This window comes from Macaca nemestrina, chromosome 7, assembly GCF_043159975.1.
Source record: "Macaca nemestrina isolate mMacNem1 chromosome 7, mMacNem.hap1, whole genome shotgun sequence".
In the NCBI taxonomy this organism is placed as follows: Eukaryota; Metazoa; Chordata; class Mammalia; order Primates; family Cercopithecidae; genus Macaca; species Macaca nemestrina.
Genome location: NC_092131.1, coordinates 45,472,736 through 45,499,827, shown reverse-complemented (window position 1 = coordinate 45,499,827; position 27,092 = coordinate 45,472,736). Strand labels below are relative to the sequence as shown.

The window sequence follows — 27,092 nt, the reverse complement described above, 5'->3', positions numbered from 1 at the left end:
CCAATGATATTCTTCACAGAAATAGAACAATCCTAAAATTTACATGGAACCACATAAGATCCAGAATGGCCAAACCTATCCTAAGCAAAAAGAACAAAACTAGAAGAATCACATTACCTGATTTCAAATTATACTACAGAGCTGTAGTAGCCAAAACAGTGTGGTACAGGCATAAAAACAGATGTATAGGTAAATAGAACAGAATAGAGAACCCAGAAACTAATCCACTCACCTAGAGTGAACTCATTTTTTTGATAAAGGTACCAAGAACATACACTGGGGAAAAGACAGTCTCTTTAACAAGTGATGCTGGGAAAATTTGATATCCATATGCAGAAAAATGAAATTATACCACCATTTCTTGCAATATATGAAAATCAAATCAAAATAATGACATAAATCTAAGACCTCAAACTATGAAACCACTACAAGAAAACACTGAGGAAAATCTCCAGGACATTAATCTGGGCAAAAATGTATTGAGCAATACCCCACAAACAGACAACCAAAACAAACAAACAAAAGTGGGCAAATGGGACCACATCAAGTTAAAAAGCTTCTACAAAGCAATGGATACAATCAACAGAATAAAGAGACAATTCATACAATGGGAGAAATATTTGCAAACTACCCATGGGGATTAAAGCAGAACATATGAGGAGCTCAAACAACTCTATAGGAAAAAGTCTAATAATCTGATCAAAAAATGGGCAAAAGATTTCAAAAGATATTTCTCAAAACAAGACATACAAATGGCAAACAGGCATATGAAAAGGTGCTTAACATCATTGATCAGAGAAATGCAAATCAAAAATACAATGAAATATCATCTCACCTCAGTTAAAATGGCTTATATCCAAAGACAGGCAATAACAAATGCTGGTGAGGATGTGGAGAAAAGGGAACACTTGTAGGCTGTTAGTGGGAATATATATTAGTACAACCACTATGAAAGACAGTTTAGAGGTTCCTTAAAAGCTAAAAATTGAGCTACCATATAGTCTACCAATCCCCCTTAGGTATACACACAAAAGAAAGGAAATCAGTATATCAAAGAGATATCTGCACTCCTATGTTTGTTGTAGCACTGTCACAGCTAAGATTTGAAAGCAACCTAAGGGTCCATCAACAGATGAATGGATAAAAAAAATGTGGTACATATATACGATGAGTGTACATACACACTATTCAGCCATAAAAAAAGAATGGAATCCAGTCATTTGCAACAACAACATGGATGGAACTGGAGATCATTATGTTAAGTGAAATAAGCCAGGCACAGAAAGACAAACCACATATTCTCACTTACTTGGGGGATCTAATAATCAAAACAATTGAATTCATGAACACAGAGTAGAAGCATAGTTACTGGAGGCTGGTAAGGGTGGGTTGTGGGGGTGCTTAGAGGAAAGTGGGGATGGTTAATGGATACCACAAAATAGAATGAATAAGACCTACTATTTGATAGCACAATAGGGTGACTATTATCAATAACTTAATTATACATATTTAAATAACTAACAGTGTAATCGGATTGTAACTCAAAGGATAAATGCTTGAGAAGATGAATACCCCATTCTCCATCACGTGCTTATTTCATATTGCATTCCTTTATTAGAACATCTCACGTAACTTGTAAATGTATACATTTACTATGTACCCACAAAAATTAAAAATATTTAAAAATCATAAAAATCCCAGCAAACTTACCTATATCTATACTCCTCTTTTTCCTCTTTCCTATTTCATCAGATAAGTTGTAACATCTAAATCTAGTTTTTCCCAGCATACGAGGAATGTGCCTCAACACAATAAAGGCTTCATATGATAAACTCACAGCAAACATCATTCAACAGGAAAAACTTGACAGCTTTTTTATTTAAAATGAGGAACAAGATAAAGATGACTTCTCTCACCACTTCTATTCAGCATAGTACTGGAAGTCCTAGGCAGAGCTATTAGGCAAGAAAAAAAAAATAAAAGGTATTGAAATGAGAAAGAAGGAAATTGGTTTTTTCAGATAACATGACCTTATATTTAAAAAAAAACAAAAACTCTAGAGACTCCACCCAAAAACTGTTAGAATAAATTCAGTAAAGTTGCAGGATACAAAATCATTATACAAAGAAATAAGTAGCATCTCCATACACTGACAATCTGAAAAAGAAATTGAGAATACAATCTCATTTTTAATAGCCACAAAAACAATAAAATACTTAGGAATAAATTTAGCAAGAAGGTGAAAGGCCTATATACTGAAAACTATAAAATATTGATCAAAGAAATTAAGACACAAAGTTTTCCCATTTTTATGCACTTAAAGAATACTATTTAAATATCCATACTACAAAAGTGATCTATAGATTTAATGCAATACCTAGTAATAATTAGCTTAATTTAGCCATTCTACAATGTGTACATATTTCAAAACATCATTTTGCACATATGTATTTTATTTCTATTAAAAATAAATAAATAGAAAAAAGTAAATGTAGTTCTTCCACTGATGCTTTTGTTCTGACTCTTCCTGATCTTTTCAGGAACTGCATTCTACTGTCCTTTCTTTGTGATATTGATCCTTCTTAGAATGCATTCAAGTCTTACAGATGAACCTTCCTTCAAATCCTCCTCTTATTGCCCCTTTTATCTTCTTCCCTTCACAGACTCTTTTTTGGTCCACTTTCTTATTTTCTACTCATTCCTCAATGTACACCCCACCCTCCAATCGATCCATCAAAGCAGTTCTTTCAAAGTTTACAGATGACCTCCATAACTTTAAGGACCAGTTTAAGAATGTTTCCAAATCTATTCCACTTGGTTCCCTCCACTGACCCCTAGTCCTGGCCATCATCATTGCTTGCTGGAATTATTTTAAGAGCCTATCAACTGGTCTTTTTTGGTCTGACAAACTGTCCATCACAATTCGTTTCTGGAATTATAGTAGGTATAATCTTTTCAAGACAGAAATCAAAACATTCTTTACCTGCCCATTGATCCCTGGACGAAGACCCAAATCCTTAGCAGGGACAAAATGATTTGATGGTATGGTCCACTGGCTGCCTCTCCAGACTTGTACCAGAATTTTTTTTTTTCTTTTTGGTTTTTATAAAAACTCTCTTTTCTCCAGCCCGTCTGGTCTCTTTTCAGTCCTTCCTGCTATAGAGGTTTAATATGCTTGCCTCAAACTTCCTGCTCACCAGCCCTTGTCTCATTAATTCCTACCTATCCCTCAGATTTCACCTCTAGTCACTTACTACCACAATTGAGACCAGTTTTGTGTAATATGTCCTCACAGAATCATGTTCTTTTGTTCAGACAATCCCAATTTGTAATTATTAGTGAGGTTTTTAAAATATTCATCTTCCTCAGTGTCCCCATAAGCTTCATGAAAGTAGAGATTGGGCTTCTTTTTGCTCACAATTGTGTCTCCATCATGTATTCCTATATCCTATGCACTTATCAATTTTTAAAAAATAAAACTCTAAGATACTCATTATCTTATTTTTTTTCCCCCATTTTAAAGTTGGATCAATGGTTGAATCCCTGGAGGGGCCAGAGGATAGAGAGGAGACTAAAAGAGATAAAGTAATATTGAGCTTATAACCTATTTTCAAGTTTTCTGGGCTGCACTTGGGCTGAGGTTAGTGGTCTCTGACTCCCCTGTATTGTGCTGAGAACCTAAGAATCTATGACTTTCAGGTGGATGAGTTGTAGAACAGTAACACTGGTCGCTTTTTCATGTGATTTCTCCATTGAGTAGCCTATGTCACAATATTCAGACTCCCCATCCTTGACTGCAAAGTATTTTGGAACTGTAGTTTGTATATCCAATAGAGAAGCAGCCCTCCATTGCCAGCTGCTAATCTTTGTTTACCTTGTCTCATATATTATCCCTTCCTTCCCATTGTGTTCCACGTCCTCTCTTCCATGGAAAAAAAATTACACCCTTCTGGTGTAAATAATTCTAGAGAGGTTAGGTATGATAAGATCATGTCTTTTATTTCTTATAACTGGCCTTCTCCATGGACCCATTTAACATCATACTTGAGGGAAAGAAACACACACACACACACACACACACACAAACTAAAAAAAATTTTAATATAATTTCCAACATATTTTTCTGTGTAAATTTAGATTTAGATTTACATGTATTTATGTGTAGCTCTGTAAATGTGCTTTGTTGCTCTTCCATATAAATTCTTTGTATATCAGGCTTCTACAATACACACCCTGCCTTACAGCAAACACACATAAATATTGATGGACATCTTCAGAAAACTTTTATCACTGTCAGCAACAGATTTAGGTTTCCCTGAAAACAAAAACATCACTTAAACCAAATTTCTACTTTTAAAGCTTTGTAATCTATACTAATGTATATGGCATATGCCATTATTTTGTATAACCAAAGAGAGGCTCAGAAGGTTGTATTCATAAACTGAGTCAGTATAAAACAAGAAATTTTGCCTCCTACAAAACAATTCATCTTTCCTCTTTTCTCACTCTTCAGTTGAGGAGATGACTATGAACTTCTGGAAGCTTGTTAATGTACTACTTATCAAAGAAGCTTTAAAAAAGTTGCTTGATATATCTTTTGGAGTCTGGAGGTGCATATCATTACATCAAAGAAATAAAGCAGTGAATAGAAATCTTGTCCACAAGCACAAGGAGATATGTCATTATCAATTTAAAGATTCCATTTTCCTGGAAAACTACAAATATACCTTTCCAAGATTGCTGATCCAGTGATGCATTAGATAAAAACTATTTTTATTTGATCATATATTCAAGTATTCAGTGTAACGTAGAAACTCAAAAGGTATTACTCTATTAAGTTATTGTTTATTGTGTGATATATATGTACTGAGTTAGAATAATTATAAATAAAAGTTGTATATATAAATAAAATTTTCTAGACTACTGAATGTACTCCCTTTTGTAAAACTTCTTCAAAACACTGAATTTTAAAAAGCTGGCTAAGCAGAAGTTGATTTTTGGTCAAACTTGTAGAAAAGTATTTTTCTGAACCAATGATATTATGCTTATGGAAATAAAAGGTTTTACCTAGTGGTATAAAAAGATGCAGGTGAGGTTAAATGCTTTATAGCATCTTTTTACACTGGCTCACTTATCTTGGCTGCCTGGTTGCATAAGAGTCCTCCTGAGTTGTCCAATGGGGCAGTATTATCAACCACCTTAATATTTCCCCATATCAGAGAAATTTCTTTCCTAACAGGTGTTCTCACAATTCCCTCAAAACTTAGCTCTTCTTTTATAATGCAGTTACACTGTCTAATAAAGCTTGATGAATGTTATTTCTTCAAACAATTACTAAAGTTTTCAAAATATAAAATTTAATATTACAGTGAAAACCATATACCCAACATCTAGATTCTAAAATGAACATTATCTATTATAGTTTATTTATTACATATCTGTATGTATCCTGCTATCAATACATAAATCCACCTAACTTTGGAGGTTTCAAAGTACAAGGATTGGCATAGTTACTCCATAATACTTTGATGCACATACATTAAGTTCCATCTTCGTTTTTTCTTTTCATATACATTTTACATATAATGAGATGAATGTTTTTTAAATGTACCATTCTATAAGTTTTGGAAGGAACATTTATCTGCCTCTTATCCCTCTTAAGATAAAGAATGGCCTAGAAAGTTTCATGCCCCGTCTCAGTCAATCCTGATTCTCAGAGACAAGTTCTGTTTTATCCTAGTTTTCAACAATTATTAGTTTTGCCTGTCCTAGAAATTTATATAAATGGAATCACACAGGATATAATAGTCCCCTCTTATCCATGGGAGATACATTCCAAGACCTCCAGTAACTGCATCAAACCACAAATAGCACCAAACCACATATATGCTATGTTTTTCCATCTGACAACCTAGACAGGTACTAAGTGATTAACAGGTGGAGGGCATGTACAGGGTGGGTATACTGGACAAAGAGACGGATTCATGCCCCATGTGGGACAAAGCGGAGTGGCAGGACATTTTAACATGCTATTCAGAGCAGAACACTATTAAAAATGTTTATTTCTGGAATTTTTAAAATTATTTTTAGATTGTGGTTCGCCACAGGTAACAAACTACAGAAAGCAAAGCCGTGAATAAGGAGGGGCTTCTGTATGCTCTTTTGTGTAATGCCTCTTTACTCAACATACTATTGCTGAGATTCATCCATGTAGTTGTACAAGTCAATAGTTTATTTCTTTTATTGCTAAGTAGTAGCTCATTGAATGAACATATCGGTTTATCCATCGCCTATTGCTGTACACTTGGACTCTTTCCAGTATTTGGCTCTATGATAAAGTACCATAAACATTCCTATGCAAGTTGTTTTTCTTTCAATTATTCTAGTAAGTATGTAGTATCTCATTGTGATTTTAATTTTCATTTCTCTCATGTGAACTAATGTTGAACTTCTGTTCATGTACATACTTTTATTGAAGTGTTTTTCTAAAATGTTGCCAGTTTTTTGTTTCTAATATTGAATTGTGGGAGTTCTTTGTATAACTTGCATACCAGTACATTTAGATATATGCTGCATAAATATACTTTCCCAATCTGTGGCCTGCCTATGTATTTTCTTAATGAATTTTGATGATCAGAAAGTTTACATTTTGATGAGTTGCATTTATCAATTTTATTGTGCTTCTAATGTCACACTTGCAAACTTTTAGATGTTTCCTAGGTCACAAAGATATTCCATTATGGTTTCTTCCAAGAAAATTATACACTTAGAGCTAAGATCCATTGTCAGTTAATTTTTACGTAAGGTATGAGATTTATATTCAGGTTGATTTTCTTGCATATGGGTATCTAATTGTTCCAACACCATATGCTGAAAAAAACATTCTTTCTCCACTGGCTTTATTCTATAACTTTGTTAAAAATTGACCATATTTGTAAGGGTCTGCTTTTGGACTCTCCATTGTTTCAAGATTTGTGTGTCTGCATTTTTATATCATCATGACTTGAGTATTGTAGGTTTATGGTAAGTCTTGAAAACACCATGATTCCTACAACTTTCTTCTTTCCAGTATTGATTTAGCTATTTTAGTTTCTTTGCCCTTCCATTTAAACATCAGAATCAGCTTATTTATGGCTACAAAAAAAAAATCCTATTGGGATTTCAATTAGAATTGCATTACATATGTAATTTGGAGAGAATTAACAGATTTAAATGCTGAGTCATTCAATCTATAAACTCAGTATTAGTCACCATTTATTTTAGTCTACTTTGAGTTTTCAGCATGTACATCTTGTACTTTATGTATTTTGTACTTGTTTTATGTATTTTTTACTTATTTTATATATCTCTACATAGTATGTATCTGAGAGGGACTATTGTAGATGGTATTGTTTTTAACTTTAATTTATAATTGTTCACAGCTAATGTATAGAAATTTGATTGCTTTGTATGTTGACCTTGCATCCTTTGACCTTGCTAAATCACTTGTAAGTTCTAGGAGATTCTTTACAGACTGTCATAGTCTAACATAGGCTATTAGATAATCTACAAACCAGAGCATTGTTTATTTCTTCCTTTACATTCCATATGCCTTTGGTTTCCATTTCTTGCCTTATTGTGCTAGCTAAGGCTTCCACTACTATGTTGAATAGAAGTGGAAACAGTGGTCATTCTTGCCTTATACCAGATTTTATGGGTAAAGTAGTCTGCCACCATCAAATATTATGTTAGATGTAGGATTTTTATTATGCTGTTTATCAGTTTGAGCAATTTCCCTTCTTGGTTTGTTGAGTTTTTACCACAAATATTTAAATATTTCTCTACATCTAGTAATGAGTCTATCCTTCTTTAGACTATTAAGATGTACATTAATCGAAATTTGAATATTGAGCCAATTTTGCATTCCTGGAATAAATATCAAAATTTGGGTTTTTAGATTTTATTACTAGATTCTATTTGTTAAAAATTTTGTGGAGGATTTTTGTAACTATGTGTATGAGAAATACTGGATTGTGGTTTTCATTTTATTTTACTTTCTCTGCTTTTGGTATTAGAGTAATGACGGCTTCATAAAATTGGTTGGCAGAATGTTCTTCTGTGCTCTGCAAAAGTTTACGGAGAGTTGAAATTGTTTAAATGCTGGTACAATGTACCAGTGAAACCATCTAGGCCTGGTGGTTTCTTTCTGGAAAGGATTTGGATTCTAATTGACTTCTGACTTCTTTTGCCCTAATTTAAATAGCTATAGGATTACACAGATTATCTACTTAACTTAGTTTTGGAAGTTTGCAATTATTAAGGAATTGGTCTAATTTTTTTTTCTTTTTTTCGAGACAGAGTCTTGCTCTATGGTCCAGGCTGGAGTGCAGTGGCATGATTTCGGTTCACTGCAACCTCCGCCTCCTGGGTTCAGGTGATTCTCCTGCCTCAGCCTCCCGAGTAGCTGGGACTACAGGTGCATGCCACCACACCCAGCTAATTTTTGTATTTTTAGTAGAGATGGGTTTTTACCATGTTGGCTAGGCTGGTCTTGAACTCCTGACCTCAGGTGATCCACCCACCTCGTCCTCCCGAAATGCTGGGATTACAGGCGTGAGCCACCACACCCAGCCAGGGAATTGGTCTAAGTTTCAGATTCATGTGTGTAGAATATTTCTTAGTATTCCTTAATCTATTAACTGTCTATGGAAAGTGTAGTTATATCCCTTATTTCTTTTCTGACAGTAGAAATTTATATATGGTCTCCTTTTTTTTTTCCTTTGTCAGTTTTCTAAGAAGTTTATTAATTTTATTAATTTTTTGAAAGAACTAGCTTTGATTTGATTGATTCTAATGTTTTTCTGTTTTTCACTTCATGATCTCTGGTATTACATTTATTCCCTTCCTGCTGCTTGCTTTGAATTTATTTTGCACTTTACCTTGAGTCTTGAGGGGAAATCTTAAATATTTTTATATTGTTTGTAGGCTAATTTCTTTTTATTTTAAAAGTTATTAAACAAAATACAAAGAGTATGCAATGAGACTTTATATGGCTAAAAAAGCAAACAAATAAATGCAATGTGGCCCTTTGTAGAAAACATATACCAAACCCTGCATTAATTTTTTGATTTGAAACTTAGCTTCCTAATATAAATATTTAGTGCTATGAGTTTTCCTCTCAGCACTGATTTAGCAGCACTTTATAGATTTTTATGCTGAATTTTCATTTTTATTGAGTTCAATACAAATCATAATTCACTGAAAGGTCTTTTGCTCATAGATTATGTGGAAAAACATCATTTAAATTAAAAGACACATGCACACAAATGTTCATTGCAGCACTATTCACAATAGCAAAGACATGGAATCAAACTAAATGCCCATCAATGACAGATTAGATAAAGAAAATGTGGTACATACACACCATGGAATACTATGCAGCCATAAAAAATGAGATCATGCCTTTTGTAAGAACATGGATGGAACTGGAGGCTATTATCCTTAGCAAACTAATACAGGAACAGAAAACCAAATATCATATGTTCTCACTTATAAGTGAGAGCTGAATGATGAGAACACATGAAAACTAAAAAGAGAACAACAGACATTGGGGTCTACTTTAGGGTAGAGAGTGGGAGGAGGGAAAGGAGTGGAAATTGTTGGGTACTAGGCTTAATACTTGGGCGATGAAAGAATCTGTACAAAAAGCCCTCATGACATGAGTTTACCTACACGACAAACCTTCACATGTACCCCTAAACCTACAATAAAAATTTTTTTAAAAAAGAGATTTTTTGGTTATCTTTTTGGTGCTAATGTTTAATTCTATCATAGAGAACATACCTGTACAATTTCTATGCCTTTAAATTTTTTTAAGTTAGTTTTATGACTCAAGATATACCTTGGTGAATGCTTTACATGCAGTTTTAAAGAGTATGCATTCTGCTGAAGTAGTATGGGATATTTTCTAAATATCTATTTAATCCAGTCGGTAGAAGGTATTATTATTCTATATCCTTGCTAATTTTCTATTAGTTCCATAGATTACTGAGAGGTAATTCAAGTCTTCACTTATAATCATGCATTTTTGACTTCTGTTAGTTCCATCCATTTTTTTTTTACACATCTGTACTTCATGTATTATGAAGATCTTTTATTTGGTATATAATCATTTAGGATTGTTATGTCTTCTTGATGGATTGATATGTTTATTCCTAATAATTATCTTTGCTCTGAAGACTAGTCTGATATTAATAAAACCCACTGAAGTTTTCTTTTGATTAGTATTTAACAGGGGTTTTTCTCAATGCTTTTAACCTATCTATAAAATTATACGCAAAGTGTTTCATGAGTGACAAGGTTTTGTCCCACAGTCTCCGAAAATCCTGTAAGTGTAAGATTGGGTTGCTTAACTCCCTTTTTGGACACTGAACATCATGGTAGGTACATTGATGGAGGATACATGGTGAAGACTCTGAATTTTGCCTTCCTCTGAAGAATAATTCTCATTTTACTAAGCAATTAACTCGGCTGGATTCAAACTTCAAATTCAGGCTTCCCTGTTTATATCTATGACAGAGATTCCAATAAGACAGATAGAATCTCTGCTCAACCTCTTCAGCTTCAAGTTTCTGAGTTTTCAGCAGACCTTGCTATTTCTTCCTCCAATTGCATAGTTTAACAATTAGCCAAGAATTTTGGTGACTTTTACATGCAGATTTTGGAGCTTCTACCTATATGATCTCTTACAAGATTCTCTGCCCCTTAATTTTTATCTGCTTTGCCAGTCTCACATCTATCTTCTACTGACAAAAAGTCATAGACATGTCAATTCATCAAGAAAACATAACAATCCTAAATGATTGTATCCCCCAAAAAAGATACAGTATTTTCAGTTTTCTGATGCCCTGAGCCACGGGACTTTAGGGAATGCACTAGACAAAAATGCTTTAAATTTACACATGTAACTAGGGTCTTGTCTCTCCTGTTTTTCAAATGAAGAATCCTCCACAGTTTCTGCCAGCTTTTAACCACTAGCTAGCACCTTCATATAGTTTGGTGATTTTACACATATATCCTAGATTTTATATCTGGTATCTTAGTTTTTGTTGTCTGTGCTAGAGGTTTAGTCTGACCATGCCACATTGCTATTACTGGAATCTGTAAGCTCCCTCTACCATTTCTTGTGTGTGTGTTGATATCACATATTATACTCAGTGACCACCAGGGAAAGCTGTCATTCAGCCTTTGGCTCTGCCTATTGTTTTATGCACAGTTTCACTCTAGAGGAAGATATTTACAGATGGGAGCAGCTAGCCAGCAGTCACCAGGGATACTGAGACTCCTTCACTAGGTCAAGAGGAGCCAGCCCTTGAGTCTGATTTCACAGCTCAAAGTTTTAACATAGCTGGACAGAGCATGCTACTGACTACCCAAAGGAAGAACATAAGAGCATTTCCTTTTGGGCTGATGCAGAATCTTGACCCTATTCCAGAAATCTCCTGATAGTATTCCTATGTGAAATTAGATTAAAGGTATCCACATGCAAAACTTTCATCATCTGTTGGTTTCCTGTTCTACTGTTTTCTGGAGAACTGAAATTCTTCCATATTAGCAAAGTGAGATAGTAAATAAGAGAAATATAATGGCTTGATACTTAAAATGTGTTATGTGGATCAGCAGTGTTAGCATCATCTTGCAACTCTTTAGAAATGCAGAAACTCAGGCTTTATAAATCTACTGAGTCAGAATGTGGATTTTAACAAGATTCACCAGGTGATTCTTATGCATATTAAAGTCTGAGAAACACTAAGCTAAAACACAGGCTGCTTAAAGAAGAGCTTCTTAAATTATCAAATGATATTATTTGTTATTCATGACAATCATAGACTAATACCACTAATATACAATAGAAATCAATATAAAAATATATAAAGTATCTATTTTATTAGATGCAATAAACAGAATATTATAAAAAATCAGATCATACATTAAAAATGGGAAGACTCATAAAAACTATTCATTGAAATGCCTTTTAAATTATTAATATTCACATATAAAGCACTAAACATCTATTGACTTCATAATTCGCTACCTATTCTTTCAAATTATTTTGTTTGAATTTATTTTATAATGTTTTGTATAAATATTCCACCTAGGTTTTGGTGATTTCATTGCTTCATTAGCCAGTCAATTTCTACAAAGAATACACTGTAGTTTTCTCACTTCAAATATATTTACAAAATGGAATTAAATATGTGAAATCTTTTTGTCTATTCCTTCAGAACCACTTCCATTTTTACTCCTTGCTTTATTACTACTGCGATATGCAGAAAGGGGTATCTTTGCTTGACAGAGATTCCAATGAAGCTTGCTTTGCCATGTACAAATCGTTCAAAGTAAATAATTCAAAACTTCTTTCCTTAGTTACTAGTTGCAAACAATACATTTGAGAAAATGTCTGATTATTCAAAAATCAAAATGGTAATGAAATATTACGTTACAAAAATAAATGTTTACATTTTTTTCATATTTGTGTACCTTTTGAATGCAAGATGACAGACTAACCTGAAAACATCACATCTCAGAACACTGTCTTACAAGACAGAGTAGTATGCTGTTTGTACCACAGGAAAACCGTACCATGAATTCAACAGCTGAACTGGTATAGATTCTGTTCAGAAGGAAAAATCCACCAGCTATTCTCCTGGCTGTCACAATAATGTCTAATTACTATAAAAATATCCAAATGCTTACTCTCAAGTATACTGTTTATCTTTTTGCAGATCTGTAACAGAGTTGGTTGTATTCATCAATCCATAGACCATACTTTAAGCAGCCTTGTTCTCAAGTACTCAAATTAAAGTCTGACACAGTATACCAAGAAAGTGGGCATTCCTTATTTTCATATCCCCTGTTTTTCATGTAACGATGCTGAATAAACTAGATGAGGCAATGTAGATACAACAACTTTGTGATTTACGTCTATAGCTGCCTAACTAGAGTCCACTTAAGAAATGACAGGTTAGTACTCCAAAACTTCAAGACATACAGATTTGGATTTGCAAATTAAATTTAGATCATAAGCTCCCTCTTCCTAAGTTTCTCCTCTACTCTCCCCCAATCCCTTACCGAAATCTCACTTAATATCGTTCCACAGTATTTTCCATCCTAAGGCCATATTTGACCTATACCTCTGGCTCTTTCAATTTTTATTTCATTACATTATAGAGATCAGATATTCCCTTTCTATTGTGCCTCACCAACAGTTTTGTGTGTTAAACAAATTATGCATATTTGCATTTATTCTGCTTCTAAGGTGAAGCTGGTTTTTCTTAATATTTTTATTTGTGTGTTCATTTCTAAACATTCAGACCATCTTCAATGCTTTATTTTAATTACCATAACAAGACCAATAATTTCAGGCTTCAGTGACTTTTGATCATAGTCTGACAATAAATGGAAGACAATTCTCCTGAAGGAGGGGCCTGGTAGGTAATGGGAAAGGAGGGATCCTAAATGTCTACTACTTAACAAGCCACTTGAGTACAGCACCTCACTGCCACCAGTGCTCTCAGTGAGGTACTCAATTACCTTATTGCCTGGAGTGTTGTCTGCTTAGTTCTTCTAAAGACTTCAAAAATCTTTGAATTGACCAAATCATAAGACATTCCCTACAGCATTCAGAATGCCAAATGCCTTGGAGAAATGGAAACAACAGCTGTTTCCTGCTTATATAACATATATTGTCATCTGGCTTCCAAAGCTGCACTACCTAGTCTCAAAGAATACTTACCGAAAGAGACTTTGAACCTCCTTCTGTAATAATTTAAGGAGTACATTAGGAAGATAAATCCAGAAAGAAAGAAATAGAACATTATGAAAAAGAATAGATTGGAAGTAGGAATATTATGATAGGATTCTGATTAAAAGTAATGGGGGCCTGAATTAATGTAGAAGGACAAGAGAGAACAGAACAGTTTTGGGAAACATTACATAAATTGATTGGATATAGGATAATAGGGAAAGCTGGGCTTTAGAGAGAGAAAAATGTTGAAGGAAGAGTAATTTAGTATATTTTTAAGTAAATAAAATTTGAGGTGCCACTGAAATTCGAGTGGTAGCCATAAATTTAGATATCCGTATAATAAAAATCCCTAAAAGATGTGAAATAATGGCAAGTAAAGGCATTCAGATAAAATTATGGGTAAATCATAAAAACAGCAATACTAATGACTAACTGATAAGTCAAAAAATAAATGGATGTTTGTTTTCATGCCCAAAGGGTATTGAATTACATGAATTATAGCTTTAAACAATGTCCTACAATGTAGCATATGATAAAACATGGCAATAAAGTATATAAAAAATCATAAAATTAATCAGAAAAGCAGTAAGACTGTAAGACCCCGAGAGAGCAAAATAGTCTAATAGGAAAAAGTTGAAGGAAATAATCCATACAAAAGGAAATATAGCCAATGAACATTTGAAACATTCCATTTTACTAAAAATAAAAGAAATTCAAAGAATTAAGGTTTCTATAGTTAATACTCTTAGGCTTAACAAATTAGCAAAGATGTTTAAAATATCGTGATTCCTCTAAGTTGGGGAATATATGATAATGCAGACTCAGCTATTCTGGTACAATATTCCTAAAAAGCAATTTAAAAAAATATATATCAAAAGACCTATAAGTGTTCATGTCTGGAATTATAGTGCTAGACCCACCCTAAAGAAACTATCAGAAATATGAAGACTTAAGCATAAAGTTCATTATAACTTTATCTATAATATCAAAAAAATGTGGGGGAAACCTAAATACCCCATAATATTGCCTCACTTATTTCTAAACACTTTTATAGTAGATAGTAGCTTCTTGAATTTTGAAACATATTAGATACATATTGTTGCATAAATAATGTATACTTTAAATTTTGTGAATGTGGAAAAATGGCTCTAATGTAATATTAAAATGGACAAGCAAAATAATGCATATGCATTATGTATAGTAATTACATTTTGTTATATTATGTATAATACACAAACAAGAGAAATTCACTAACATGTATATGTAACTTATATGTAGTTATTTGAAGACTTTATAACTAGCAGGAATATCATTCTTTTGTGTTTCTGTTTTCCAGTTTATATTCATGATATTGCATATAAGTAAATTTTATAGCTGAATAGTAATATGTTTTATGAATATATCAGTTTGTTGATCCATTGTGGCAGCCATGGAGGTACGCTCCTCAAGTCTCCCTTCAGGAAACAAGCAAATGTGAGGAGTGTAGGGAGCTGACAGCCTCAAGTTGCAATTCTTTACAAGCTGTTCAGTGTTTGAGATGAGTCATCCTTTTTCTGGGTGGCACTGGGCAATGACTGAACACAGCTTGTATTCTAGGGCTTAGCTTTTCACAGATGTGAGGCCCACATCGAGTTCTTAAAGATTTTTCTATCTAATTCCAACTCTCTTGCCTTTTCATCTTTTACAGGTGTTTCCCCCAATACGCTCTTGCAAAACTCTATTTTGGCATCTACTTCCAAAAGGACATAAACTAACAAATCCATTCACGTGTTGATGGATATTTGAATTGATTCCACTCTTCAGCTATTATAAATAAAATTGCTATTTGTGTACAAGTAGTTTGCAGGGTGTGGTGGGGGGATGCTTTTGTTTCACTTAGGTAACCAGCAAGAGTGAAACTGCTGGGTCGTGGGATATGTTTACGTGTAACTATTAGAAACTGTCCAGTTGTTTTCCAAAGTATCTGTACCTTTTTCACTCCCACCAGCAATATGAGAATTGTTGTTGTTCCAAGGCCCTAACACTATTTGATACTGTAAATTAAAAAAAAAAAATGTAGTGGGTCTGCATAGGTCTCTCATTGTGGTCTTAATTTGTATTTTGCCGATGACTAATCATATTGAACATCTTTTCCTGTGCTGAATGACCATTTATATATCTTTTTTGGAGAACCATCTTAAAATTTCAGGCCCTTTTAAAAATTTGGGCTGATGTTCTAATTATTGTATTATAGAAGTTTTTAGATATTCTAGAAAGTAGTCCTTTTCTAAAAATATGACTATTGTGAATATTTTTCTCCTATTTTGTAGCTTGCCTTTTCATTTTCTTAATGGTGCCTTTTGAAAAGAAAGCTTTAACCTGATCAAGTACAATTTATACTGTTTGATTTTTCCTTTATGATTGGTATTTTTCCATGCCACAATTTTCCTTTATTTTTTCAAGAATTCTTACAGTCTTATTTTTTGTATTTAAGTCTATAATCCATTTCAGATTAATGTTTATTTGGCTTGAAGAAGGGTTGCGATTTTTCTTCTCTTACTATAGGTCTCCCATTTACAATGTTTTTTGAAAATATATACGCTATCTATTGATTAACATGTTTGGGCACGTCTTCAAGAACACATTGACCTTGTGTATGCGGCTCTATTTCTGGAAAAGCTACTGTTTTGTTGATTCTAAAGTCTACCCTTACACCAATAACACACTATATTAATTATCATAGTCTTATGGAAAGTATTGAAATCAACTTTGTTCTTCTTCGAAAAATTGTTTTAGTTATTCTAGTTCATTTTAACTTCCAAGCCTGCTTGTCAGTTCTAGAATTTTTATTTCTTTATATGCTTTTAATCTGCTGATATTCTCTCTGTTCATTTATGAAGAGTATATTTCTCCTTCTTTGAACACATTTATAAAAAGAAAACTCAAGAGAAGACCCATAAATAACTCATCTAGTATAACAATAGAAGAATTTAAAGCAGCTATTATATATGTCTCTTTCCATATATTCTAATAACTCAAGCTGTCATGAACTCTTGACAGTGGACTTCTCAGCTTAGCATGACTGCCATGCGCTACTTGGACCCCGGCTCACTGTGCTGTGGTCAGAATATTATTTCCGGGAAGATAACTTGTCTGGTAATGGAGCTCACCTTCAGTTTTCCAGCTCTCAAAGATTGCACTCTTCTACTGCCTGCTGCGCAGTGCCTGAATACAGTTGCTTCATATATCTTGTTTAGTTTTATGATTGTTGACAAGAAGAGAACTACTCCAGCAGAGCTTTTTTCTTTAATCTGGAAATGCTAGATTAGGTTTGATGATGGGATCAATTAATATTTCTAGGCCAGTGATATATAATAGAACTTTCTATAATGATTAAAATGCTCTATATCTCAACTAACCAATAAGAGGCTACTAGCTGTATGCAGTTATTGGCCACTTAAAATGTAGTTACTACAATTGAGGAATTGGATTTCTAATGTATCATTTAATTTAAATAGTCACATGAGGCTAGTGGCTACCATCTTGGACAGTGCAGTTCTAAGTACTAGGGATAAAAGCATTTACCTCGAACCAGCGTAAGTGTCTTATGTGAGTAGCTTATGTTGATATTGGTTACTTGGGTCAATTTTCTGGCTTGCTTTGTTTCTTACAATTTGTTTGGTTCTCAAATATCTGCCCACCCCAACACCACAAATCACTCTCTGATATGTGTGTTCTTCTTACATTTCAGTTTCGGCATTGCCTCTGACATGATGCCAATCTTAACCTTCCCTCTTATTTTTTTAATGTAAGTAATATATCCATTATAAGGAGAAACTGTCCCAATCATCCCTAAAATTCACTATAGCACTATGTACTGTGCGTCACTATGACTGACTGTCTATTTTTGACATTTTGACTCTTAGGGTGAAACTGGAGGTTTGCACTTATAAGAGGATCAGAATTTTGATAAACATTGATTGACATGACTTCATTTTACTAAGAAATAATCAAAGGAAAAACTGTGTTTTCATCATATAGTTCTAAATTTATGCCATTAGAATATTGTTAATACTAGATCAACTTTAATCGTAGCTATTTTTTCCTACTTCAGAATTCAATGTGCAAGAAAAGGTAAAACTGAGTATTAATTTAGATCTAATTGGCCACTCTAATAAAAGTTAAGGTTTCTGTGTTTGAACATTTACCTGATATAAAGTAACATAAATAAATATAACCTAGATATAGGAGAGTGGTGAAATAAGATGGTGGAAAAGGACTCTCTAGGGATCATCCCTCTACACACGAAAAATTAATTTGAACAACTATCCATGTACAAAAATACCTTCACAAGAACAAAGGAAATCAGGTGAGAGATCACAGAATCTGGCTGTAGCAAAATAAGAAAAATTGAATTGAATGGGGTAGGAAAAACAGTTCTATAGGAGTTTGAAAAGAGAGAAAGAAAAAAGAAGCAGAAAGCTTAAGAAAATGATAGCAGAAAACTTCCCAAACCTGGAGAAATACATAAATATCCAGGTAAAGGGTTAAAGATCTTCAATCATATTCAATCCAAAGTAACCCAAGACTTATAATCAAACTGTCAAAAATCAAAGACAAAGAGAAGATCTCAAAAATAGCTGGAGAAAGTAAGTAAATAATGTGTAAGGTATTCCGATATGTCTAGCAGATTTCTCAACAAAAATCTTATAGGCCAGGAGAGAGTGAGATGATATACATGCAGATGTTCACCGTAGTATTATTCATAATAGTGAAGATATGGAATCAACCTCAATGCTCATTAATGAAAGATTGGATAAAGAAAATATGGTACATATACACCATGGAATACTATGCAGCCATAAAAAAAAAAAGTGAGATCGTGTCCTTTGAAGGGACATGGATGGAGCTGGAGACCATTATCCTTAGCAAACTAACACAGGAACAGAAAACCAAGTACCCCATGTTCTCACTTTTAAATGGTAGCTAAATGATGAGAACACATGGACACGTAGAGGGGAACAACACACACTGGGGCCTTTCAGAGGGTAAAGGGTGGGAGGAAAGAAAGGATGAAGAAAAGTAACTAATGGGTACTAGGCTTAATGCCTAGGTGATGAAATAATCTGCACAGAAAACTCCCAAGACACAAATTCACCTATGTACCTTGACTTGTACCTCTGAAATTATAAGTTTTTTTTTAAGTGTGAGGTGATACATTCAAAGAGCTGAAGGGAAAAAAAATTCTGTCAACCCAAAATATTGAACCCAGCAAAACTATCCTTTGGAAATGAAGAGATAATGACTTTCCATATAAACAAAAGTTGAGGTAATTTATCACCACCAGACTTGTCTTACAAGAATTTCTAAAGGGAGTTCAAGTTGAGAGAAAAGAATGCTAATAACTAACATTAAAACATCTGAAAGTACAATACTCACTGGTAAAATTAACTACAAAATCAAATTTAGAATAATACTATAATGATGGTGTATAAATCACATATCTATAGTATGAAGGTTAAAAGACAACTATTAAAAATAATAGCCAGAATAATTTAACCCTTTTGTCATTTAGAAAAGGAGTGTAGCTTGCTGCCAAGCTAATTTTACATAAACACACTCTGAGGCTGAAGCAAATCTGACTTTCAATGTGAAAATAAAATATAAAAAACTGTTCTTGAAGTCACTTCTAAACAGAACTAATAGCAGAATCATCTGAATCATCTATTTAGGAAAACTTAGATTCATAAAATGAATCTTCAGCCAAGAACTGTTAGAGAACGATGTTAACATCCCGTGTAGAAATGCTGTCTTTTCTAGCATTTGACATTTTCAGCAAATGAGAATTACTCTATTTTGTAAATGAAAATACCACTACTAAAAACAGAATGCTAAAAATAGAATTTTGTTTCCAAAGTTGATATACTAGAACAATGTGAAAATAATAATAAAAACAAGATATATCATGGCAAAGTCATCTCTGGATAATTCTGCTGCCATGAGCACTGCCGGTGAGTATCTCAGGGAAATAAGAAAAGGATTAAGGTATATGCAATATAAAAGATGCAAATTGTGACAAAAAATATTCAGAATATTGGGGGAGGAGTGCAGTAAAAGTGTAAATTTTTATTGCGATCAAAGTTAAATTGTTATCAGCTTAAAATAACCTGTTTTAACTATGTTTTTGTACGTATCATGGTGACCACAAAACAAAACCTGTAATAGATATGCAAAAAATAAAAAGCAAGAAATCAGAACATACCATTAGAGAAAAATCACTAAGCCACAAAGAAAGATAGCAAGAAAGGAAGAAAGAAACAAAGGCTCTACAAAACAACTAGAAAACTGTTGACAAAACGGCATATATTTTTACTGTCAATAATTACCTTGAATGTCAATGAATTAAATTATCTAATGGAATTACATATTATGACAGAGTGGATTAAAAACATGATCCAACTAAATATGCCTACAAGAGACTTGCTTCACCTGTAAGTATATACAAAGACTGAAAGTGAAAGGATGGACAAATATTCCATGCCAATAGAAACCAAAAGAGAGCAGGAATAGCTAGACTTAGGTCAGACAAAATAGACTGCAAAGAAAGACAAAGGTCTTTGACTATAATCAATAATACATGTTGATAAAGGAGTCAGTTCATTAAAGGGATATGACAATTGCAAATAGATATACACCCAACATCAGAGCATCTAAATATAAAAAGCAAATATTAATAAATCTGAAGGGAAAGATAGATTGCAATACAATAATAGAAGACCTCAACACTTTCAGCAGTGGACAGATCATCCAGACAAACAAACAAAGGAAAATCTTAAACCTAAAATACACTCTTGATCAAATGGACCTAGCAGACATATATTGAACATTCCGTGCAAAAGCAGCAAAATATACGTTATTCAATTACACATGAATAATTATCCAGTATAGATCATATGTTAGGCCACAAAATAAGTCTTAACAAATTTTAAAAGTTTAAAATCATATCAGATATCTTTTCCTAATCACAATGGTATAAAATTAGATATTAATAGCAGAAGGGGCATTGGAAAATTCAAAACCACATGGAAATTAAACAACATCCCCCTGAACAACCAATGGGCCAATTAAGAAATTAAATGGAAAATTGAAAAATTTCTTGAGACAAATGAAAATGAAAACACAACATATCAAAACTTATGGTATGAAGCAAAAGCAGTTCTAAGGGGGAACGTTATAGCAATACACAACTACATCAAACAATAAGATCCCAAATAAATAATGTTGTACCAAAAGGACACAAAAGAGAATAAAATACTAAGCCCAAATTAAGAAAATAAATAATAAAGATCAGAGCAGAAATAAATGAAAGAGACTAGAAAAATAGAAAAGTAACAAAACTGAGTTATTTTTAAAAAATATACAACAAACTTTTAGCCAGACTAAGGAAAAAGAAGAATCAAATAAAATCAGAAATGAAAGGGGAAACACTGCAACTGATAGGAGAGAAATACAAAGGATTACAAGAGACTATTATGAATTATTACATACCAACAACTTGGATCATCTAGAAGAGATGAATAAATTCCTAGACACCTGCAATATACCAAGATTAAAGAGTAAAAAGAAAATAGAAAATCTGAACAAACCAAAAAAAGTAAGGAGACTTGATCAGTAATGAATGTCACGCATCAAAGAAAACCCCAAGACCCAGTAAATCCACTGCTGAATTCTATTAAACATTTAAAGAAATATACTATCAATTCTTCTCCAAAACTAGATAACAACACAAGAAAGGAAGGAAGGAAGGAAGGAAGGAAAGAAGGAAGGAAGGAAGGAGGGAGGGAGGGAGGGAGGGAGGGAGGGAGGGAGGGAGGCAGGCTACAAGCAAATATTCCTGGTGAACATAGATGCAAAAATCTAAAACCTAATATTAGTACACCCAATTCTATAGCATATTAACAAGATCATCCCAGGGATATAGGGATGATTCAACACACACAAATCAATAAATGTAATATATCATATTAACAGATGAAGGACAAAAACCATAGTATCAACTCAATAGATGCAAAAACGGTATTTACAAGATTTGATATTCTTTCCTAAATACTCTCAAAAAAATTAGATTTAGAAGGAATGTACACAATATGAAAAAAGGCCATGTCTGACCAAAAAACAGCTAACATAATACTCAATGGGAAAAGTTAAAGGCTTATCCTTTAAGAGCCAACATTCCAGTAAGACGTGGATGTCCACTTTTGCCACTTATATTCAATATAGGACTGGAAGTCTTAGACAGAACAATTAGGCAAGTAAAAGAAACAAAAGGCATCCAAACAAGAAAGGAAAAAATTATATTGTCCCTATCTGTAGACAGCAATTAAAAACCCCTAAAGGCTCTACCAAAAATGGTTAAAATAAACAAATTCAGTAAAATTTCAGGATACAAAAATCAACTTATAATAAATTGCATTTATGTACACTAACAGTGAAATATCTAGCTTACAAAAAATAAAAAAGGAATATATTTAATGAAGGAAGTAAAAAATCTCTATACTGAAAACTATAAAACATTGATAAACAAAACTGGAGACATAAAAGGAAAGATACTCAAAGTTGAAGGATTGGAAGAATATTGTTAAAATGTCCATAATACTCGAAGTGATTTACAGATTAAACAAAATCTCCACAAAAATACCAATGACATTCTTCACAGAAACAGGAAAAACACAATTCTAAAATTCATATGGAACCAGCAAAGACCCAAAATAGCCAAAACAATCTTAAGCACAAGGAACAAAGCTTGAGGCATCATACTGCCTGACTTTAAAGCCTACTACACAAAGCTATAGTAATCAAAGCAGAATGATACTAGCATAAAAACAGACATACAGCCCACTGGAACAGAATACAGCCCAGAAATAAACCCACACATTTATAATTAGTTGATTTTGACAAAGATGCCAAGAACACACAATGGGAAAAGGACAGTCTTCAATAAACGGTGTTGGAACAACTGGATACCCACATGAAGAATAAATTTAGATCCTTATCTCACACCATATAAAAATCATCTCAACATGGATTACAAACATAAATCCACTGTGTTTCCCTGTTAGGGGAAAACCTCTGTGACATTGTCTGGGCAATGATTTTTGGGTGGGACCCCAAAAACACAAAGCAACAAAAGTAAAAATAGACAAATGGGGCTGGGCATGATGGAGCATGCCTGTAATCCCAGCACTTTGGGAGGCCAAGGTGGGTTGATCACTTGAGGCCAGGAGTTCAGGACCAACCTGGGCGCATAGCAAGACTCTGTCTCTACTGAAAATACAAAAATTAGCTGGGTGTGGTTGCATGTGCCTGTAGTCCTAGTTACTCTAGAGACTGAGGTGGGAGAAACACTTGAACCCCAGAAGGTGGAGGTTGCAGTGAGCCAGGATGGTGCCACTGTACTCCAGCCCAGAGACAGAGCAAGACCCTGTCTCCAAAAAAAAAAAAAAAAAAAAAAAAAAAGCAAAAGTGGGACTACATCAAACTAAAAAGCTTCTACACAGCCACAAAGACTATCAGAGTGAAGATACAACCTATGGAATGGGAAAAATATTTATAAACCATATATCTGAAAATTGGTTAATATCTAAAATATATAAGGAATTCCAACAACTCAATAGCAAAAGACCAAATAACCTGATTTTAAAATGGGCAAAAAAGATATAAATAGACATTTCTTGAAAGAAGCCATACAAATGGCCAACAAGTATCCAAAAAGTGCTCATCATTATTTATTAGAGAAATGCAAATTAAAACAAAGTATCACCTTACACCTGCTAAAAAGGCTATTACTGAAAAGATGAAAGTGCTAGGTAAGATGGAGAGAAATGGGACCCCTGGACAATTGTGGACAGAAATGTAAATTAGTACAGCCATTATAGAAACACTATGGAGGTTCTTTAAAAAACTGAAACTATGCCATATACTACAGAAATCCTACTACTGGTATACATCCAAAGGATATAAAATCAGTGTTTAGAAGACATATCTACACCCCTATATTTATTGCAGCATTGTTCACAATAGTCAAGATATGGAATCAACCTAAGTGACCATCAATAAATGAAAGGATAATTAAAATGCAGTATATATACACAATGGAATACTATTCAGCCTTAACAAAGAAAAGGAACTCTTGTCATTTACAGCGGCATGGATGAACCTGGAAGACAGTACATTAGGTGAGATAAGCCAGGCACAGAGAGACAAATACTGCATTATCTCATTCGTATATGGAATCTAAAAAGTTGAACTCAATAGAAGTAGAGAGTAGAATGGTGGTTACCAGGAGCTGGGACAGGTGGGGAGAGAATTGGTGAGATTTTGGTCAAAGGACACAAAATTTCAGATACATAGTAGGAATAAGTTCAAAAGAACAGTAGTTACCATATTGTGCAATAGATAATATATTGTATTCTAGGAAAATGCTAAGAGATTAGATAGTAAGTATTCCACCACGAAATAACTATGTGAGGTAATGCATATGTGAATTAGCTTGCTGTAGTCATTCTGCAATATATATATTTCAAAACATTATATTGTATACAATACAATTTTATCAATTTTTAAAAACTAGATTTAAAAGTGCACAGATCATAAGAGGATAAAGTATATCTATCTAAACAAATGAAATGACAGGAAACAACTTATTATCAATAGTTCTTAATGTTTTTGCTAGCAACTTAGTGTGTATTGCATGTGATTGTTGTTGCTTTAATAATTTGGACACATAAAAGAAATGTGAATTTAACATTTACATGGACTATAGGTCACCTATTTTTTCTTTTATAGTGTGATAATTATACATCATTAAATGTGTGTATTGTCTAATTTTATTTTAATATTAAATTATGATTTATATATTTATGAACCTCTCTTCATGTATAATTCTTATGCTTCACATTTTATTGTTTTGTGACAGTCTTTACCACCCAGAAAATTAAAAAGATGAAACTAGTGCATTCATTCCATGTATTTGTCACTATTGAAATATACTGATAAGTATTTCTGTAAATAAAAATGATAATATCAATATATCAATAAATACAAGAATATAAATGTGATTATATATTATATAAACAATATAGCTTACTCCTTACTGTATTTTTGTACTTATTAACCAACCTCTCTTCACTCCCCACTTTTCCCATTATATAACATGAACCTCATAAATATGTAAAATTAAGAAAAATGATAAAAATAATTTGTAATTATCTAAAACACAAGACTGATAAAGAACATAAAATAGTTTTTCTATTTTCCAAAATGAAAGCAGAGCCAGTGCTATTTTAAGGGGAAAAAAGTTACTGTCTTCTGTTTTACAAGATGCTCCTTATAATTCAACCCATTGGCTTTCATTTGTGTCCATTTTCTCTTATTCCGTGAAGATTTCTCTTATTCAGAAGCTTTCTCTTATTCAGTGAAGATGTATAATGTAATAGTTACTATCCAGAGAAGCATTTTGACATTTTTTTAAGCCACCAAGCAACATGGAACTGATATTTTTAACATGATTTCTGTACAATTTAAGTATGAGAGTCCTTTTATAAATGAAGCTGATTACTAGGAAAAAAATGACAAAACCAAACTGATATTTGACGTGAATTCATAGTAAAAGCTTCAAATCCAGCCAGGAAGTTTGGTATAATCTCTATCAGCTTTGCATTTGACTGCTAAGGGATCTTTCCATCAGCCTTGATATTGCCGAACAGGGCTTGGTGTTGGCTGATAACAGTTGCCAAGAAAGCGTTCTCAAACTTTGTGATCTCGCTAGGCTCCAGTTTATCAAGATAGCCTTCTTACATGAGTATAGATTGCAACTGCTTGTTTGTCTTCAATAGCCATGGAAGAATACTAGCCTTGTATCAGCAGCTTAGGCAGATACACACCAGCTTTAGAGTTGTTGAGTGACAACATTAAAGTCAGAATCAAACTGGGCAAAAGCAGCATTTCCAATAACGAGCCAATTCCAGCTTCATGGTACCTGCCTCCTACTTTATGGCTCTAGTTTGGGCAGCATATCCAATGGAGAACACAGACAGACCAACATTAATGACAGGGCAGATACTTTTGGAGAGTAATTCTGTTTTTAAGAAGATCTGTTAGTCAGCAATGGATATTCCATTTGCTGAAATGTAAGCAGATATTACCAGCTTGTGTTTCTGTGACTGGTAAAGCAGTCAAGGAGCTACTGCCAGAGGAATTACTCGTTTTGGCTACTCTCTCCAACAGACAGGATTATAAGTGAAACATGTCACCAGGATAGGCCTCACAACAGGGACTCGGCAGAGCAGCAGGGACATCTGATAGCAATCAACAGCCTGTTTGGATGTATCATCATAGATGGCGAATGTGTATTTGCCATTATCTCTAAAATATTCTCCCATAGAACAGCCAGAATAAGAAGCCAGGTACTGAAGCGGGGCAACATCAGTAGTAGTAGCTGAACCACAATAGCTTACTTCATGACATCTACATGTGTAAGTCTCTTCACCAACTGGGAAATGGTCTCTTAACTCATTGCAATGTAGAGACAATACAGCTTCTTCTATCAGATCATTGGAGTGTATAATGATGGTGTCAATAGCAATTTAAATTTTGCCAGTCTGTTGGTTGCCAATAATCAGTTCACATGGACCACAACTAATTAACACGAAGCCACCCAGAGTCTTAATGCTAGTCTGCTTAGTTTATGCAACAAAGTTTGAGGAGTAAGTCCAAGGCTTTTCTAACCAACTTGTCTATAAGTTTTGGAACCACTGGACCCATATAACTAAGGGCACGATCAAGAGTATCTACTAGACAACCCAACAGCTCCTTATCAACTAGAATGTCTACAGTGGCTCCTGTCCTCTTCTTCTTCTTCTATCTCCTCCTTCAGTTTGTCATTTCCAAACATTTTCAGGTTCCTAGTTCAGAGACATATCCTTTAAGCCTGAAGAAAATTCTTCCATTTCTTCTGCTTGAACATTCCTCAGTCCATGTACTTGGGCAATACCACCACTAATACTTAAGACAGGCTGACTCTCTTCAAGGGCAGCAGAGGTATTAACTCCAAGAATATGCTCTTCAAAATTAGAGGACATCTCCACCATGCCATTCCTGAAGAAGAGTGTCAGAGGCACGGACATTCATTGCAGCACTGAAAGGTGATCCTAGAGCATTTTTGGAGACCAGACCAGCTCACCAAGGAAGGGTGCCAGCAACAGCCACGGCAACCACATAGCACAAGAGCATTGTTACAACTTAAGTGGCTTCTCTGTGGCTACAGCCT

General features: G+C 33.7%; 1 pseudogene; it reads right to left on the bottom strand.

Moving 5' to 3' along the window:
• Nucleotides 1-2,695: 2,695 nt before the first annotated feature.
• On the bottom strand, nucleotides 2,696-26,587 carry LOC139364002 (ATP synthase subunit alpha, mitochondrial-like; annotated as a pseudogene).
• Between the last annotated feature and the right edge of the window lie 505 nt (nucleotides 26,588-27,092).